The sequence below is a fragment of the Miscanthus floridulus genome, chromosome 11 (genome assembly GCF_019320115.1).
Source record: "Miscanthus floridulus cultivar M001 chromosome 11, ASM1932011v1, whole genome shotgun sequence".
In the NCBI taxonomy this organism is placed as follows: Eukaryota; Viridiplantae; Streptophyta; class Magnoliopsida; order Poales; family Poaceae; genus Miscanthus; species Miscanthus floridulus.
The window spans coordinates 40,505,886-40,515,309 of record NC_089590.1 but is presented as its reverse complement, the minus strand read 5'-3'; the positions used below and the strand labels follow the sequence as shown (position 1 = coordinate 40,515,309).

The window sequence follows — 9,424 nt, the reverse complement described above, 5'->3', positions numbered from 1 at the left end:
ATGAACCAGCTCAACACCGTCTTCATGCCACTAAATCAAGCATTGATGCATAGTCAATGGTACACAACAATTTGCATAAGTCCAATCATGACCAAGGAGTAAACTGTATGAACCTTTTCCATCAATGACAAAGAATTTGGTGAGCAAAGTCTTACTTTTGATTGTCAACTCGACGTTCATTGCCCCCCTGGTCTTGGATGCATTACCTCCAAAATCCTAAAGTGTCATGTTGGCCTCAATCAAATCTCCTGGTCCTTTGCCAAGTTTACAAAAAGTAGTATAAGGCATAAGATTAACAGAAGCACCTCCATCCACCAACATTTTGCTCATCGGCTTCCCATTAACAAAACATTTTATATATAAAGCTTTTAAATGCCAATGCTTGACTGACTTATCAAATATAGCCTACTGTGTTACTGTCAACTTGGCAACTATCTCCTCATACTCCAATTCATCAAAATCTAAATAGACTTCTTGGTCTGCTGGAGCTCTAAATTCTGATGGCAACAGAAAAGCCATTTGAATATTAGCCGATGGTTGCCCCTTATCGGCTGTTTGTTTAGCATGCCACACTTGAGGTCTACCATATGCCTAAGCCTATTCTAGCTCTCTATTCCTTAGGTATTGTATCCTTCTTTTCTGGCTTCTTGTTAAACCTCCTAGACACCATTGCCGTTTCTACCATACATACTCTTCCACATTATCTTCTTCTTCATAATCAACCCAGTTTTGATCAACAACTCGCTTTCCAAGCCGATCATGAACACTTCTATTTTTAAGCATCGATCCATGTTATTATGATGATACTCTTCTCGAGCATGGATAGACCGACGGTTGGCTCGAGATTGCCTAAACTCCCAATATTGCTCACTGTACTCTGGGCAATTATTTCTAGTAGGCAATTTTAAACCTTCATTCCGACAATGTCTGAAGAAAGGACAATTCCAATGTGATTTAGCTTATTTTCTTTCATACCTCTCTTTCTCCTGTTGATGCTAGTATTCTTTCTCTTCTAGCCAGCGCTGATAATTCTTCTACCATTGCCATTTATTCAACAAAATTCGAGATGTGACACACGGCTTTATTGCCCCATCCCTTGATGTCTCTCCCTACACATATCGACTCTTCTATTGATCACGATGCGTTTCAATCTCTCTATACTCATCAGCCGATATTTGCATCTTTGGGTCGATGGTTCTGGCTTCTTTGGCCCTAGTTGATGTTAGGACTTTAGTCTTCCCTTTGGGCAACCTAGCATCAACCATGTTCTGATCTCTTGGGAAAGGATTATCATCAACTTTCATCTTCCGAGGTGTATCGAATTTGAGCTTCCCTTGCTGAATAGCCTTCTGTATTTGTTACCCGAAAATTCTACACTCATTAGTAGAATGAGAAGTGGCATTATGAAATTTGCATAACTTCTTATTCTTTAACAGATCTAGAGGCAACACGACATGGTTGGGAGGCAACTTGATCTATCCCCTCTCAAGCAAGAAATCGAAGAGCTTGTTCGATTTTGTGACATCAAAATTATAGCTCTCTTCAACTCCCTTTCCCCAAGGATTCAGCACCATTACTGTCTTCTTTCTCCAATTCTATTTAGCCACAACAATCTCTTCTTCCTCGTCGTCCTCATAGCTGTCTTCAACTAATATGGATTATAGGCTTCGGCAATTATGGTATTCTTCTAGAATTAGGTATCTCTGTGCATACCCTAGAATTGGCTATTGAGCACTGCCACTCGTTGAGCCAACTAACCTAAATTGTCAAATTCTTGTCCAAGCAGTTTCTCTCCCCATGTTGGCAACATTCCTTGAATGGCCAAAGCAGCATGCTGATCATCAGTTAGATTCAATGAGAAGCATAAATTTTTTATTTCTCGAAACCACTAAAGAAACTCAACACCCGATTCATTAGTTCTCTGCTTTATGGTCATCAAATCGGTAATTTTCTTTTTCCTATCCTAGTATAAAAATATGTATGAAACTTCTTCTCTAGGTCAACCCAATTAGCAATGGAATTGACTGGTAGTAATGAAAACTAAGTGAAGGCTGGTCCTGATAGGGACAAGGAGAAGAAACAAACTCGATGGGCTTCTTCAATGGATGCTTCGCCCAGCTGTGTAAGATACTGACTGACATGTTCTATTGTGCTGGTGCTATCTTAGCCAGTGAACTTAGTAAACTCCGAGAGCCTATAATTGGTAGGAAGAGCAACCAAATCATACCACTCTTGATATGGATGTTTGTACGAGAAGATCCGCCCTTTTGGCTTCAAACTGAACTGATTCTTCATCATCTCGGTCACTCTAAGGAACAACTCATCAGCACTTGAATCTAGATTTGTCTGCAATTGTTGACCCATCTATAGATTAAAATTTCGGGTACCTTGATACCTCGAATTTGGAATCATATGAAGGGTATTGTAATCTGTTCCATAATGATACCCCTATGGAATTTCTATCTGCTAGGTACTTTGAAGATTTGCTGCTTGAAGTCTTTGGTTGTAGATGTTGGGATGCGTGTCTTTACAAATCCTTTGAACTAATGGCATTATTTTTTGAGTCAACGACGGTACTTGGCCTAATGTGCCAAAATTAACCATTTGATTTTGAACTTGCCCCATCGACTGTTGCACATATTGTACTAATGATCCAAGATTATTTTGTATTTGATTAGTAGTGGTACCTTGAACTTGCTCAGATGAGCTCTGAACTGCCTAGACATCATCATTACTAGTAAGTGCTACTTCTTGATGGCTAGTACCGGCTTGATTAGTCCCCTAAGTCGATGGATGTGGAATGTTGTAATAAGCCAGTCCAACCTGATTAATTGGATATCCATGAAACACCACTTTCATGGTATTGTGGAATGTGTTCAAGAAAGTTGTATTATGGTTCAATATGGCGTCATGAACAGATTTGTTTACGGCATCCATGACGAAATGCCTATCCTCAGCTTCATTTATATCTGACTACCCAAGCAGCAAAACTCTTAGTAGTGAAAATTTTTGAACAACTTTGATGTCACGTGTCTTGGTGTAGGACAACAAACACTTGTTCTAAAATTTTTCTATAGCTTTACTGATGACATCTTTATCCTCATCAGGTAGGTCTTCATAAGGCACCATAAGGATGTCACTGTTGTTGCAAGTTGTCATGATGATTGTGGTGTCCCACCAGGCATGCCAGAACGTGTGTCGGCGCAAAAATATGTCAATGCACCTGGCACACAGCAAGCTAGAAGGATCTGCTTAGGATGAGCTCGAAGATCCGCTTGGCTTCAACGTAGGACCAGTCGACCCTGTGAATTCCTCCCGAGGGCATGCCTATAAATTTGACCTACAATTGACAAGGAGAGAAAGTTTATCAGTAATTTAAGGTGGAACGTGCTGATCTTTCCCAGACAGTTCCAAGTGTGTCGCTTCGAGAGCAGTTAGACGGGAAAATCGACTAAATAGCCGATATGAGAAGAAATTGGCTATTAAGGACTTCAATGCTCGTGGGTCATGATTGATTTTATAGTAACGAATATGACACACCCAGATATAAGTAACTTCATTAGCTAGATAAAATACAACTAGTATAAAGCATTGGGCCGATGAGTTTAATGAAAAAGGATATAACATGTGAACAAATCGATTATCTAGTACGAATGGATCTACAAATGTTTTGAATCTAATCTGTTATCATCAATAGTGAGATTCGACCGAATCGATGTAGCTATGTTGATAACAACAAGCTAAAGGCAAAGAATCCATAAAACCATCTATACATTGACAGGTTTTTGGAGGACATGCTATATTTTTGAAAGCACAGGCGAATCGGCTGAAATAGCCGATTCAGGTAGAAGAAGGTTCATAGCATGAGAACAATTGACTATTTAATGCAAATAGATTTATAAACTCATCAAATCTAATCTATTATCTTTAACAGTTGTAGCACCCAGTTTCAAGGACAAAACTAGGTACACACCATATGTGAGCCTAGAAAGTCAAATCTCACATATAGCTACAAATAAAGGTAATATCAATAGACAATGCTCAATATATAACATACTTAGTATAAAGGATATAACCTTAGAAAACAAACAACAGAAAGACAACTTCGATCTTTGGGTGAAGACTCCAATTCTACAGGGATAACTGACTGGTTGATCACAAGCCTAATTCCTCCAAACTCTAGCAATCTGGTACCCATCCGGGATTTTTATCCAAATATGTGAAACATAAAGCAAGCGTAAGTACATGTCATACTCAATAAATATAACATGGGGTTCATGAGGCTCAAAAGGCTGACACTAGTTTGACTGCGATTAGCTTTTAATGAGTCATCTTTTAGCAATTGGGTGGCAACAAATTTATCACAAGCCCATAAACACATGATCAGGTAAACATGAATAATAAATAGCATAAACAATTAACCATTAGTGAGCATCTTCATCATCCATATCAATAGTGTTCATCATCTATTCCGTAAGGGTTCCAAGGCCGCTCGTGACCATGAGCACGACTGATATACCAGTTTTACACTCTGTAGAGATTTTACACTTTCACTGTGAGTCGTGATTTACCCTTTCGCCTGAGGTCACGAGCCTCTTGACCCACTACCAAGGAAGGTCGGTAGGGTTCACTATGAAGCCTTTCAAAGGTTCGTCTAACAAGTTAGGGGAGCTAAGGTTTCCCCATCAGTAAGCATGAACCCCCTCCAAGGAGTGACTAACAAAATACAAAGAAACCAAAGTGCACCCTCTTAGCAGGCTAAGATCATATAAACCGGAGCCCCTCTTACACCATAAAGGTAACCACTAACAAGCTATAAAAGGTCCTCATACTGAGCTAAAGCTAGAGCCATATAGCCCTCATAGCTGTACTATAAGTCCTGGATGATTACTTACAGATAAGTCCTTAGAGAGAGGAATCTAGAGTATTTAGAAAGTAACTAAACACTCCAGCCCCTATTTCCATGTTGCTAAAAATCATATTTTAAGGTTTATTGCATATACCATTAGTCAAGTTACAAGATCATGGCTTTAGTTGAGCACTAGCATCATAGTACCCAATGCAATAACCCATAGGAATCAAGGTACGAGGTAACAAAGTACTAGGAAATCCTTAGTGGTAGTCAAGGTAGACACATGCAGTATGAATTAAATGATTAAAGGTGTATAGAACAACAAGAAAGATCCCATGCTATACTTGCCTTAAAACACCGATCCTTCGGTAAGCTTTAATCTTTAGCGTTCTTCTTCTTGATCACCACATATATCTCATCGACTGGATGTAATCATAAAGCACCACACAAGCATCCATACAATCATACATGAAGCAAACAATAGAACTAAATTAGAATAGTACACCAATCATAGAAAATTAAGTAAAAGAGTTTGAAACACGATTCTACGCATCGCTATGAACACGCAGTCGCGAGAAGCACTCTAATCGGAGCTACGGTTGGTAAGATACAACTACCGAGAGATTTGCTTTATACATAGAAAAGAAAACTATAGGCTTCATTTATTTTAACTATATAAGAGCTTATATCAATTGAATTAAGTCAAATTTAGATTCAAATTATAAAACTAAAGTAAAACAATTCATATTTTATTTATAAAATCTAGTTGCATAATTATTATTCAAATTAGAGTTTAAACCAAAAAATTCTAGAAATAGTGACATGGTAACCACTGTTACTAATGTGTAGATCTCATTGCTATGAATCTAACGCAACTTGAATGGGTCAAAACAGAGCTAAAACGCAGAAGATAAGAAATAAACAAGATTTCCTTTATTAAAATAATAGATTAAATATAACCTCAAATTTTAAAAGTTTAAAACATACTTAATAGTAGTATGAACCTGTAGATTATGAAATTATGAACCTAACACAAGTTGAACGGATCAAATCGGAGTTAAAACGGAGAAGTTATGGCTAAAATAAAATCAGTGGCAAATCTGTAAATAAGTTAAAATGTATTTTGGATCTAAACCGAAGAAATTACGTTTTCACAAAAAGAAAATGTATTGCGGGAATACGTTATGGACTGCGGGTTAATTTGCTAAAAATAGATGGACTCTTTAATAAAAATACCAGCAAAAGGGTATCGTCTAATCTAGGCCATAGATCTCCAAATGGACGGCTCAGGATGATCGTAAGTATATGTGTATTTCCATTGTATTTCTGGATTTGTTTTTGTAAAGGAAAACGGCCACAAAACGTATACATGATGTCATGTGATGCCATCAAGCTAGCTAGCAACTTGAATCACGACAACGTATGCACGGCTCATGGCCGGTGGCACCATGTACGGCGGCGACCAGAGCTCACCGGAGCAACTAGAGAAAAGGCCTAGGGCCTCGGTTGACCAAAAGGAGAGCACTGAGATACCAAGAGAGCGATGGCGAGCTCACCTAGGCACTGAACAGAGATGGACGGGAGGCGGCACCGGGCTTGGCGGAGCAGCAGTGACTTCTTGTACAGGTTCGACGACATGGTGAGAGCAACACAGAGAGCAAAGGAAGAAGGAAAACGGTGCTTGGGGATTCACTACCACGGGGTAAAGCTCATTGGCTAGCTCGAGTTGACAGAGAAATAGCAGGATGCCATGGTGGCTTCGGTGGACAGGCTTGGCTCCTTGACAAGATGGACAACAGTGCGTAGATAGAAGAACGGCGCGCAGCACCTGGGCTCTGTTTTATGGGGTGCTTCGCGTGGGGCGCACGGCAAGTGAGCGAGGCAGGGCGGTGTGGGACTCTCTATGGCTTGAGTTCAGCATGGCGATGGAAGGTAGGTGAAAGGTCTGATGGATGGGGCCCACCTGTTAGAAACAGAGACGGAGAAGGGAGGAACGCGGCGTCGGCCTGGTTGGGTCGGCTGGCTTGCTGCTAGGCCGTGGAAGTGGAGGCCGAGCGAGGAAACAGGGAGCAGGAAGCGGGCCGCGTGGTTAGAGAGAGGTGGGCTGTGAGATCAGGAGGAAGAGAGCTGGGCCGTTCGGCCAGAAGAGAAGGGGAAAAGGTTTTTCATTTTCAAAACTTTTTTCTATTTTGTTTTCAAATTCAAATCCAAATGCAAACCAAATCAAATTCGTATATGATTTAAAATACACTTTTAATTCAAATAAAAATGAGCAAATTTTGGGTAAGTTTTCCGAGAATAACTTTTTTTATTCTTTTATTTTCTAATTTTCTTTTACTTCAAAGCCATTTTTAATTTCATTTGAAAAAGCAATTTTGACCATTTTAAATTTTCAATCAAAACCACTCAACCAAATAAATCAAATGCAAGGGCATGTATGCTTAAACATGTTGCTACCTTATGATGAATTTTAATTTAATGAAAAATTTTATTTTCCTATATTTCATGAGCACAAAATTCAGAAATAAATCATTTTAATCCTATTTTCAAAAGAGGCAAATTTTGGGGTGTTACAACAGTGGGGTTTGACCAGATCGATGGCAGCCATAATAAAGACAATAGATTAAACTTTTAAAGCAAACAGATCTATTCATATTTAATGGAATCATGAAGACATACTATGAGCATTAAAGTATGGGCAACCGGCTATTTAGCTAATGCAGGCGTAGCAAACAGCCAAGGTCATGCCTAGTCGAAAGCAAGTCTACCTACTAGCATCCTCCAGTCTAAAGTGCGATCATTGGGGATCGACCAGATCGTTACAGCCATAATAGCAATCTATAGACTAGATTTAACTAGCTAGTAAACCTTCTCAAGATCAGACATGCCTTGACCGCGTACTATGCACGATCAAGATTGAAGTAGAACAGCCGATAAAACATAATTTATCATGTAAAGTAAGAACTGTCGCAATGTAACAAAATAAAAGAGGGACTAAAAGGATGTGAGGCCGATCTAGATCGATCTCGATCAGGCAGGTTGATATTGCTGAAACTAATGACAATAAGGACATCAGCAAGATCGGTAACTTAATGAATCTACCCGAAGGATGTCACCCTTAGGTAGAGCTAATAACTTGATCTTGATCTAATTCGAGTAGTGGAGGTCGAACTTAATCGATGCAGCCGTACTTGAACTAGATAAGGATTGATAACTAGCTTATACTAGAGCTCGTAGTGGAGGTCGAACTTAACCAATGTAGCCTTACAAACAGAAGTATAAGCTATGACGGTACTTACAGACAAGCCGGAGGTCATCTGGACCGATGCAGCCCAGCTTGTTGAAGAACTCATCGAGATCTATACTACTCCTACTCCTAAGGGTTGGCGTGAAGCTAAAAAAGTCATTTGTATTGATTGATTGGATGTCCTCTTTATAATAGCTGGGGTCCAATATTTATACATGGAACCTAAATATGAATCCTACTCAAGTATGACTTATTACAACCTTTGGTATAAGAGAAAATATTCCTAACTTGAGATAACTTGGACCCTAATCTTTCCCTTCTTGTAGAGTCTGATATGTCTTTCCCGACACCAACCGTAGCTCATTGTCGTTATCTGCTGACGTCATCCGAAGAGAGCCGATTCTAGTGCCGCGTCTAAATCAGCTGATATCGATATTTATACAATCGATTCCTTGATGACACAATCTTGGAAGCTTTGAGTTCCTACGTTCTTTTTCCCAAATTTTGGTGTAAACAAATGCCATACTACTTCGTCTCTTCCCATTCTCACTTTTGGGGAAGGCGAAGCAGTGGTTCTACGCCAACAAAGATAGAAATACTACATGGGATAACTGCTCCACTACCTTCCTAGCAAAGTTCTTTCCCATTGGCAAGACCAATGCTCTACGTGGGAGAATTTCAAGTTTTTGCAACAACATGATGAATCTGTCGCTAAGGCATGGGAACGCTTTTAAGACTATATATCAAAATGTACTCATCATGGGATGGAGAATTGGCTACTCATGTAGACGTTCTACCATGGGTTGACCAACAGTACCCATGAGACCGTGGATGCTGCTGCTGGAGGTGCATTCTTGTCACTTACACTTCCAGCTACGACCACTCTTGTGGAGAAGATGGCCTCCAACCAAGGCTAGAATGAAGAACATGTTCAGACCCACAAGAGAGGTGGAGGTACGCATCAACTCAAGGAGGTGGACATGCTATCTACCAAGATGGACCTACTAATGTAGAAGCTCAAAGACTGAGCTAATGAAAAGCAAGAAGTCATGCACATTCATGATTCACACATGACGTGTGAAGTATGTGGCAGCACTAGGTGTTTAGGGAATAGCTATCCTGAAACCCAAGAGGATGTGAACTTTGTTAACAACAACTACTATCGTCCTCAATAGAATCAAGGATGGAACCAACAACAAAGGCCAAACTACCATGGTGACTACCAAGGTAACCCTCAAGGTAATAATTATAATAACTTCAATCAACCACCCTTGAGAGAATTAATTGCTGGTCAATCTAGACTTATGGAAGGATTATCTAAGAAG

At 39.7% G+C, this 9,424-nt stretch overlaps 1 non-coding gene across 1 annotated transcript; it reads right to left on the bottom strand.

Moving 5' to 3' along the window:
• Positions 1-8,757: 8,757 nt before the first annotated feature.
• LOC136495034 (small nucleolar RNA R71) lies at positions 8,758-8,865 on the bottom strand. Its single transcript, XR_010768827.1, has one exon. It is a non-coding gene; the product is annotated as a small nucleolar RNA R71 (small nucleolar RNA).
• Between the last annotated feature and the right edge of the window lie 559 nt (positions 8,866-9,424).